The 10,045-nt window shown below is 32.8% G+C and overlaps 1 long non-coding RNA gene across 5 annotated transcripts; it reads right to left on the reverse strand.

Moving 5' to 3' along the window:
* Positions 1 to 4,483: 4,483 nt before the first annotated feature.
* LOC103491754 (uncharacterized) lies at positions 4,484 to 9,495 on the reverse strand. 5 transcript variants are annotated; one of them, XR_007822027.1, is made up of 6 exons: positions 9,114 to 9,495; positions 7,435 to 7,621; positions 6,318 to 6,491; positions 5,664 to 5,701; positions 5,507 to 5,557; positions 4,484 to 4,799 (listed from the first exon to the last, which is right to left on the reverse strand). It is a non-coding gene; the product is annotated as an uncharacterized LOC103491754 (long non-coding RNA). The 5 variants fall into 5 exon arrangements; XR_007822026.1 differs by having other exon boundaries at positions 7,431 to 7,621; XR_007822028.1 differs by lacking the exon at positions 7,435 to 7,621.
* Positions 9,496 to 10,045: the final 550 nt, after the last annotated feature.

A 10,045-nucleotide genomic window follows, 5' to 3' on the forward strand; every position in this document is an offset into this window, starting at 1 on the left:
ATGTTTTTTCTAAGAATTTGAAGAGAAAATTATAAGTGTTGAAGTGCTGTGAATTTGTCCATTCGAGATGAAGAAGAAGAGAAGCCTTTGAAGTTTATGTAGCTAAATAGTGTGAGTGTTTTCTTCGAAGTATTTATATGATTTCAAGAAGTCTTTATAAATTCTTTTATGATTTCAATATGAAAGTTTCTAAAAAGAATTATATGAAAAGTTCATGCTATGATTTCAAGCATGTTTTATGAATGGATTAACAGGAGCAATCAAAACTCCTGTTGTACTTATTGCAGTAAGAAGTGACTATGTGCAATTAGTAGACGTAGCCTACAAGTAAAGAAAAGTTTGGGTGTAAAATGATCAAGTTCTAAATTAAGTAGAGAAGGTGGAAAACAAAGTTTAGGAGCTCTTAAGAAATCTAAGAACATTATGAGTTAAGGGTCACGTTGGAGTAGCGAAAAAAAACAAAGGTGTAATGAGTGTGGCAAGAGGCATTTGAGAATTTGTAGAAGAAGGAGCATCACATGTTTCCAATTTGTGGCGCAAAAGGACATTAAAGAGTGATTGCCAAAGTAAATTTGGAGAAGACGAAGAAAGATTAGCTCAAACAGAGGTGGCATTTCACTGAATTCAACAACCTATGCGAGGAGGCTCTATAGTAGACAAGGGTAAAAGGGTTATAGATGTGGGAATTTAAGGATAAGTAGGAAAAGAAGATGGTTTAAGTTTGTAGTTTTGTAATTATAATTTTGTAAGCTGTGTATACAGATTTAACCACCTAGTTAAGTAATGAAAGTAGAAGTTTATGAACGTTTAAATATAGTCTTTCTTATCTAAAATTTGAGAACAAAATTTCTTAAGAGGGGAAGAGTTGTAAGACCCGTAGTTAATAGAAGAAGTAAAAATTTGACTGAAGTGTTCGAAAATGGGTGTTTTGGGTGGACTACACGAGAAGAGACTGGTTAGTCTGCGAAAAAGGTTATGCGACAAGACTTTTGAAAGTTAAGTTTTACGTGATTAAGGTTCTTCACGAGATAAAGACTCGTGATAAAGACTAGGCAAGAAGGAGTAAGGAAACTTCCTAGAAAGTTCATAATTGTTGTAATGGGCCATGTGGAGAGACTAAGTTAAGCTCATTAGGTTAAACCTTAAAATTACACGTGTACCACTATGAAGGAGGTGGTGGCAACTTATCAAGAGCTTAAGGGTGACTAAGCTTGTTTAAGGATTAGTATAAATATGGGTCTTCAGCCAAATTATTAGTCATGGTTATTCTTTTGAAGAGAAAAGTTTAATTGTTGTGGTGCTGTCAATTTGTCTATGCGAAAAAGAAGAATAAGATAAGCCTTTGAAGTTTAAGTAGCTAAATAGTGTGAGAGTTTTCTTCAAAGTATTTATATGAATTCAAGTTGTCTTTATAAATTCTTTTATGAATTTAATACGAAGATTTCGAAAAAGAATTATATGAAATGTTTATGCAATGATTTCAAGCATGCTTGATGCCTTTCGATAATTATGAAATGGTGTTCAAACAATTAGTCTACTTTCCTATCAATGAGCTAACTGTTATGTGTACATAAGGAGTAAAGGCAGCCATGTAGAAAAGGACTACATGGTGGAGTGAAGTTGGTCAAAGCAAAAAAGGACTACATTGTGTTTAGCAGCATGAGAAAAAAGAACGAATCAAGATATTCTCGGATGTTGATGATGAAAATGACATCTCAGTAGTTTAAACACAAGATGATGAATGATTCAAGATTCTTAGGGGAAGGAATGCTTATGACTAATGTGTATTTATGTATTTGATATATTATGTGAGATAAAGCATTTATGTGAAACATCAAGTTTATATGTGAAAGATGTTTTATGTCAAATTTGGTGAAATAAGGTTTACAAAAGGTATTTTGCGAAAAATATTTCTTAAAACTCACTAAGTCTTTTAGACTTATGTTTTAAAGTTTTACTTCTAGGTGATCAGGCCTTAAGGCTAAGAGAGGAAGGGTGGAAGGGTTGCTAGGTGAGAAGAGCTGCTAGGCATTTAGATCTTAAGTTTAAGTATTGATTATGTAGTTTTGGCTAAATGTTGTAAAGTGTTGTAATCGCATGGCTCAAGTTAATAAAAGTATTTGTTTGTCTTATTTCTCGTCGTTAAGTTATTTTATCACCTAAATTATGAATGTAATAAAGAAAGAAAAGAGTAGGCGCTTAAGCAAAGTTTAAAGACTTCAAGAGCGAGTGTCTTTGGAGTTTAACGCATCAGAGATGCTTAAGTCATATCATGTCTTGCATGGCAATTTAAGTCTTGTGCAGGGTGGGGTGTGACGCTTTAGGACCAAAGTTGAATAAAATTCCATAATTCTTTCTTCTGCATTCTGCCATTTTCCCTTCAATTTGAACAGATTTCTTTAATTCAAATGGAGGGGTAAACACTTCGTGTGGTAAGGGGCATTGGAATTGTTAATCTTTAAGGGCTTTTCTTCAGATTTGTCAAGAATTGTTGTAGAAATTCCTTTAATTTCTTTCAAGAATTTTAATTCAATATTCTGTATTTTTGTTTCCAAATTAATTGATTGAATTTTATTCTTAAATTCTAGAACCATCTTGTGCCCCTTTATGTGAAATATACATTTATTTGGAAATTAATGTTGAGTTTTGTTGAATTGCCTTCACAGTTGTTGAAATATAAGTTTGATTTGAGGTCTTGTTAGAATTGATTCATTTTTATGCATAATTAAATTTGATCCCATCAATTTTTTTGGCCAACTTTGATTGATGGAATTCAATTTACCATTTGTTTCAAGTATGCAATTTACGATTGTTGTGAAAATGAAACCAAGAATTGAGTGCAAAATTACTTTCCAAGAATCTTACACTTAATTCTTTGTACGAGTGTAACATTTAATTTGAATTTGGTGATTGTCAAACTTTTCCAATTCATATTCTTGGGAAAATATTCATTTTCTATTAATTTTGTGAACAATTATGTGTTTAAAGAAGCAAGTTCCACAAATGTATGATTGTTCATTTCTCATCATTAAAGGTATTAAATCTTCTACAAATCTTTTGAGAACTTAAGCAAGTTGAACTCCCAAACAATTTGACCAAAAATCATTTTAAATCTCAATTTTTGTTTGTTTGTTTTTTTACCCCATGATAAAGATTGCACGCACATCCAATGCCTTTGCCTCTTTTATTTCTTCGAGAAGCTTAAATCTAGCTTTGTTGAGTTGAATAAAATTTCCTTGAATTTTCTTTTGATTATGTCCAACAATTGTTCTTTAAATTTTTGCATCACTTTTTGATAATTTCTTTTGTCTACTAACAATTTTTTCATTAGTGTTGATTTCAAGAAAGTTTACATCCATCGAGCACTCATTTGGGTTCAACCTTTACTCTGTATACTACGATAAAACATATTGGAAAAATATAAATAGTTTTTTAGGCGAAAACAATAAGAATTCCTTATTTTTCCATCTTCTTTGTTTACAACAATAATTCGCTCTTGAAGTATAAATTTCATTTAGTAGCAATTTCTTGTTATAAAACGATTGGTGGGTTCTAGAGGAAAATGGGCGAGGAACAGTCAGCTAGGAATAATTTAAGGAAATTTTCAAGAGTAAGTATTTTTCTGAGACTTATATAGATGAAAAGAGAGATGAATTTCTCCACTTGAAACAAGGAGAACTCTCTATCGTTGAATATGAGAAGAAGTTCACTGAATTGAACAAGTATGCAATGGTGCTAATTGCTACAGAGCCTAAAAGATGTACACAACTTGTGAATAGATAGGGTGCAAGACAAAATTCACTGCTACCCACTTTATGGTTAGTAGATAGGATGTTCCTTTAAAGACTAAATTCTTGAACAAGGGGTCTCACTCTCTCAGTAGCCCAAGAGGGATTCGATTTAGGTTGGATCTTAAATCAATTGTTCAAAAGTGAATTAGTTGGACTTAAGGAGCAGGATATAATCTGGGGGTAAAATAATATTTTAACCCAGCCAAGGATACGAACAACCTGTGGAGGATGAACTTATTGATCATAGTTATATCAGATGGACACAAATATATCTATAGCCACTCCAAGAAATCTAGCCTCTAATGTCGGTTTAAAACCGACATTAAAGACCTTTAATGTCACTTAGTGACCGACATCTTTGCGAGCGTTATTAAAGGGCTTTAATGTCGGTTATGAATCGACATTAAAGATCTTCAATGTCGGTTATAAACCGACATCTTTGAAGGTGTTATTGAAGGCCTTTAATATCGGTGGATAACCGACATTAAATATGTCTTTAATGTCGCTTATGATACATCTTTAATGTCGTTTTTCCACCGACATTAAAGATGTCTTTAATTTTTTTAACCGACATTAAAGCTGTCTTTAATGTTGTTTTGAAACCAACGTTAACGATGTCTTTAATGTCGTTCTTTCAAATTTATTTTTATTAAATCTTGGCATTATTGTCCATTTTGTATGACACCAAATAATTAAAAATGAAATCTTTTACGTGTACATATACAAAATGAAATCTTAATAATGTGTACATTTATATACAACTTGGCTCCAAAAACAAAGAAATTATGAAGCTTAATTATTATACTGATCATCCTTTGGAAAAAAAAAGAAAGAAAGAAAGAAAAAGAATATATTGAGAGAGCAATAACTAAAACTGTAACTAATAGCAAACTAGAACGGTTCACAAATGACCAACTTCAAGATCTTGTCACAAAGATGAGGGTCTGGCTAATTGTACTCACTTGCAACCATTTCTTCTATTGCAGTCATTTGTTTAGTGATAGCTCCCTGTAAAAGACATCAAGATGGTTGAATTGATAAGTAACAATAGTTACTAGTAGAAATATTCACATTTGATTACTAATTAATAAAGCAAAGGGTTGGTTACCAAACATAACTTTTATTGCACAATGCGGAAGTGTCTGAGGGTGGTTAGATGGATCGATGGCAGCAATCAGAATATGCAAAAGAACCCAAAACTTTTTTTTTTAAGGAAATTAAAAACATGAGTTAGCATAAATATTTCCATTTCTCATTATCAATAAATTAAATTAAGAGACTAAAAACTCACTCCTCGATTAACTACATTAACTAAAGCAACAACCATTATAGCTATTTAAGTAAATCATAAGAGAACTGAAGATGACGATTGACTAGATCATCGAGGAATAACAGAAATTTTGTGAATCATATCGAGAACCTTACGTAAAAAAATCAAGAACCTCATCTTTCACAAGACACATGAACTATGCATTATAATATCCAACCCATGAATCTAAATGGCCAGTCGACCCAAAAACAAAACATATGAATGGATTCAAAATTAACAAATCTAAAGAAGTATCATTCATGTTGAAGATTGAAAATTGAAAGAATCAAGATAGCTCACAATCTTGAAAACAAATACCAAGGTGCAAGATAATAAAACAGAGCTGCTAAATGTCAAATGAGAATTGGCATCAAGAAAAACATTGCATGGGTATGTTTAGTCTTACCAGCCCTCTCTGTGCACCATCTGGCTTGATGGCTATAAACGTGCGCTCAAACTGAGAGAAGTTATGAGAAAGTAAGTTAGAATAATTAATGGGGATCACTAACTACTCATTAAGGGCAAGGAAAACGAGAACAAGGAATCCAAGTTTGTTGTATTACCTCTGCCGCATGTGGTTCCTGCTCCTGAAGCATGTAAACTACATTCAAAGAAAAAAGATTTATGTGTCAGTTAGGATGGTGGACACTGGATAGAAATAATGGGAGAAAGTGGATCACCTTCCCAATTCACATCGCTCTATCAAGATATACACCAACATTTAGCCATTTTTATTATGATGAAGTTTTTAAGACGTTCGATTTTAACTCTCCTAACTGTAGGGAACTACTCATGCTAATTCTAATTCCTATGGTAAAAGAGTATTAGATATGGATAATAATTTGTCTAAACTAATAATTTTGCAACAAGGCCGGCCATAGTAAGAAAACTATATAAAGTTTAGATTCTAAAGTTCTAGAAATAAGAAAAAATGAAAGTGAAAATCCAGAGGTCATGACCATTGTAAATTTTCATAATCTAATATGGAGGCTTATCCCATCTTATTTTGGTTCCATCCCTGCTGGATCCATAAAATCAAATCCTACACCCAGCGAATAGAAGAAATTTATAGCATTTTTCGCAGAAGCAATAACATTTGTTTTAATAGAAGAAATTTATGTCCAAATCTCATTTTGCTTAATTGTTAACAAAATAGTAAGAAAGGCAAGTGAAATTGAGATCAAGTAATTTTTTCATCATATAACACTTGAATGTACCTTCACTTCATCATATAACTTCTTTTCCCATGCCAGTAGTTTATCTAGCATAGTGGAATGAGTTTCCTGATCTTCTACATAAAAATCATCTCTTCCATTTTCCCATCCATTGCATAATAGCATTGCACTCCCAACAAAGGGAAAACGCATGGCGTGTTCTCTGGACATTGTCTCCTGCACGTTCCATAATAAGACAGTGTAAGCAAATGGATTTATAATCATACAAGAAATGAAGAAAGTGAAAGCAATTAACAACTTGAAGTAACTTCCTCGTGATCAATGTGGTAATATCATTCTCAAATATTTATATCATTCTCAAATATTTATATTCCTATTAGTACCATTTTATTTAGTTCCAGTGGATAGAAATCTGAAGTACAAATTCATTCAGACCCATCAAGATCAATGAATATTCATACAATTCTTCGTGGTGCTTCCAAAGTGAGTTACTTAGTCTTCCCAGAATAACATAATCCACATTTAACAATATGTATATCTTGCCATGATGATTTCAGGATACATGGAATTTTCATTTTCTCATTTCCATCGTATTCAATTTCCAGACAACAATTACCATATTCTACCAGCGATGACTAACAAGTAAGAAAACAACAAATGCGCGTGGACATGCTTTGCCCACTCTCTAGTACAAACTAGAGATACCTAGATCTAAGTCCTAGACTACCAGATATACAGAAAAGCTGATCCTAAACCATCACTAATGTTCAGACTTGAAGTATAAGATGGAAAAAAAATGAACTACTAAAGAAAAAAGGGACTGGGAATAATAAGCAAAGTTTGGTTCTGTTGTTTGTGCCTAACGTGAAAGAAAACAGAGAAGTTCTGGTGCAGCAAGCAGGAATTGAAGCTTTGCTTGAAAAGAATAGGTGAAAAATGAAGGTAAGGACAAGGAAGTGAAAAGAGGAAATGAGTTTGATGATTGATAAAATTACCATGGAAATAGAGTAAGCTAGGAAATGACAATTGATAGGGACTTTGACCACACATACAATGTGACTATTACAACCAATTTTAAACAAGTTAACATGGTACAGAGTATTCGTGATCATAGTATATCATATACAGAGATCAAGCACGAAAAGTGCAAGATACCCACGACCAAACGCCTTTTCAGTCTTCAACCTTCAACGATCGTCTGACCATCTATCTATATGGTCATTTCCACCTTTCAAGCTGCCAAGTAGATTGCACAAAGACGAAGCAAAAACCAAAAGCCAAAAACCAAAGAAAGCACAATTTCGTAAATGTTACGCTTCGTGGCAAACCTTATATTTCTATTTCACCTGAAATGCACACAAGATCAACACTTAAAATACCAGCATACAATTTTCAACACTTCCATATAGAACTACAACAAATATACATCATCCAACACCTACATATAATCACGTATCAATAAACACAACTATATTCAACACTATAAGATTAAATACCCCAAATCTTTCAATACTATAAGATCAATTTACCATTAGAATTAAAGATCAAAATCAAACCAAAAACACAAAAAGTCTCAACCAATAAGCACATAAGAAACAAAACCCAAAACCCAAAACTCCACCAGTGCAACATTTATACAAACACCTAGAATGCAGTTTTATACTTAAAAATTGAGAAGAAATGGGTAATAGAAAAATGTAAAGGGATTGGTCAGGTTCCTTGTTTTCAGCAGAGTTAGTGTTAGAAAATGCAAAAGAAAATTGTTGGTGATTTGATGGTTTATTTATTGAAAATTGTTGGAGAAAATCCTAGAAATCCATTATGAACTTGAGAAATCCTAGAAATCTATCATTTCTCAGTTTTTGTTCAATACATTATTGAAATCTACCTTCCTTCAATATAACTGTATTCCCTACTTTAGCTTGTCCATTTCAGACTAAAATATTTACTAAATGACCATTACTTTCTTGTCTTCTAATCTACTTTGGATATGGATAACTTTAATCTCTACAACAAAAATCAATGATAGATTAAATAATGTTGATAAGCATTTACTCTATGCCAAGATTGTCTCAGCAATAATATAGAGAAAAACTTTCTGATCAAAGATTCATCTTTAGCTTCTATCAAAAGAGTAAGAGAAATGCAGAGAAATTCATCACATCAGCTCAAAAGAATAACTTAGTATTTAGATAGGCCACCAAGTAAAGTGTCCATGAACAAACTAAGAGAAAAGTTCAAAAAATCTCTCTACAAAATAATGAAAGGAAGAAAGATGTTTCCACATAAAATTTCCATAGCCCATGTTATAAGAATAAATCTTGTAAGGTTTAGTGGGGTTAAAGCCATAAAAGGAGATTAAAAACTAGTTACGGTTTTGCAAATCATAGCCATAGGATTGTTTTTTACGCGAGCAAGAGCTTATTCTCATGGTGTTAAATGATGAGCAAAGCATCAGAATGGAGTTTCCTACATGCATCATTGGCAGAATGAGGCTCATCCTCAAACAGAGCTCTAATATCCAACAAACATTATAATTGAAAAATACAAAGAGAGATAACCAAAGCACACAAATCAGCGAAAAAACGCAATAGTAACTTGGAACTAGATGGTTCAGTGACAGTCGCGGCAATAGTTGAACTAGGTAGGGTTTCAAGGCTTTTAAATCCATCGGAATTGCTAGCTTTCCCAACTTCCAAACCCAATTCATAAAGCAAATTCAATCTCTCATGCTTCCTTAATGAAATCCAAAAAATTGAGAATCAAAGAAACACTATACTACTAGCGATCAAACAACTCAAGGAAGAATAAAAAACGAATCGGATGAAATTAAATGACCTAAAAAATGTGAAAAAGAAAATGACGGTTCCCTTCTTCTGAAGTATTTTGTTACCGACGGCAACGACCAAAGTCATGCAAATTGGTTCTCCCATATCTTCTTCTGAAACCTAAAAAATTGAAACACGGATAACGAAAGAAAGAAGGAGATGGAAAAAATTGAAACACGGCCGAATCTCCTAAGCGACGATCGGAGACTTCTAAGAAGGAGAGACGATTGGAGATTGAGAGATTTTGGAGAAGAAGAGAGACTGTAGATTGAGAAGGGAGATCGATTGAACTCCGGTAACTTGTAAGATGAGAGGTTGAGACGAGGGCTTGAGTAAGAGAGACGGTAGAGGCGGCGTGAGCTTAACCCTAGGTGTGAAATTAAAAACTCTGACCTAACTATTTTCCACTTACTATTTATAATTATAATAATAATCAATAATATACCTTTAATGTCGTTTTTAAACTAAGATGCTTTTAATGTCAATTTAAAACCGACATTATACCTTCATCTTTGATGTCGGTTTAAAACTGACATTAAAGATCCACATTTTAAAAACCGACATTAAAGATCCATGTTCATTTTTTCCAACTGACATTAAAGGTCATATTTATTGTAGTGAGCGAGGGGAGTGCAACCACGAGATTTTAGGAAATGACCAGTTAGTTAACGAATGTTGATGAGCTCGATCTAAAAGGGTTTAGCCAGTTAATCTCGGAACGTTAGAGCCCATGATCTATAGGTCCATTTGGTAGCTCATATGGAATTAACTTATAACAAACTGTTTGAATAATTTGAATTGCTTGAATTAGGTAAAGAGAGAGAGAAACTGACAAATATATGTGATATAATTGTCGGTTATAAGTTTAAGATAGAGCTTTATATTTAAATGTAATTTAAATATTTAAAATATAAAAGAGGGTTCATATTCAAAAGCTCGGAA

This window comes from Cucumis melo, chromosome 6, assembly GCF_025177605.1.
Source record: "Cucumis melo cultivar AY chromosome 6, USDA_Cmelo_AY_1.0, whole genome shotgun sequence".
Taxonomy (NCBI): domain Eukaryota; kingdom Viridiplantae; phylum Streptophyta; class Magnoliopsida; order Cucurbitales; family Cucurbitaceae; genus Cucumis; species Cucumis melo.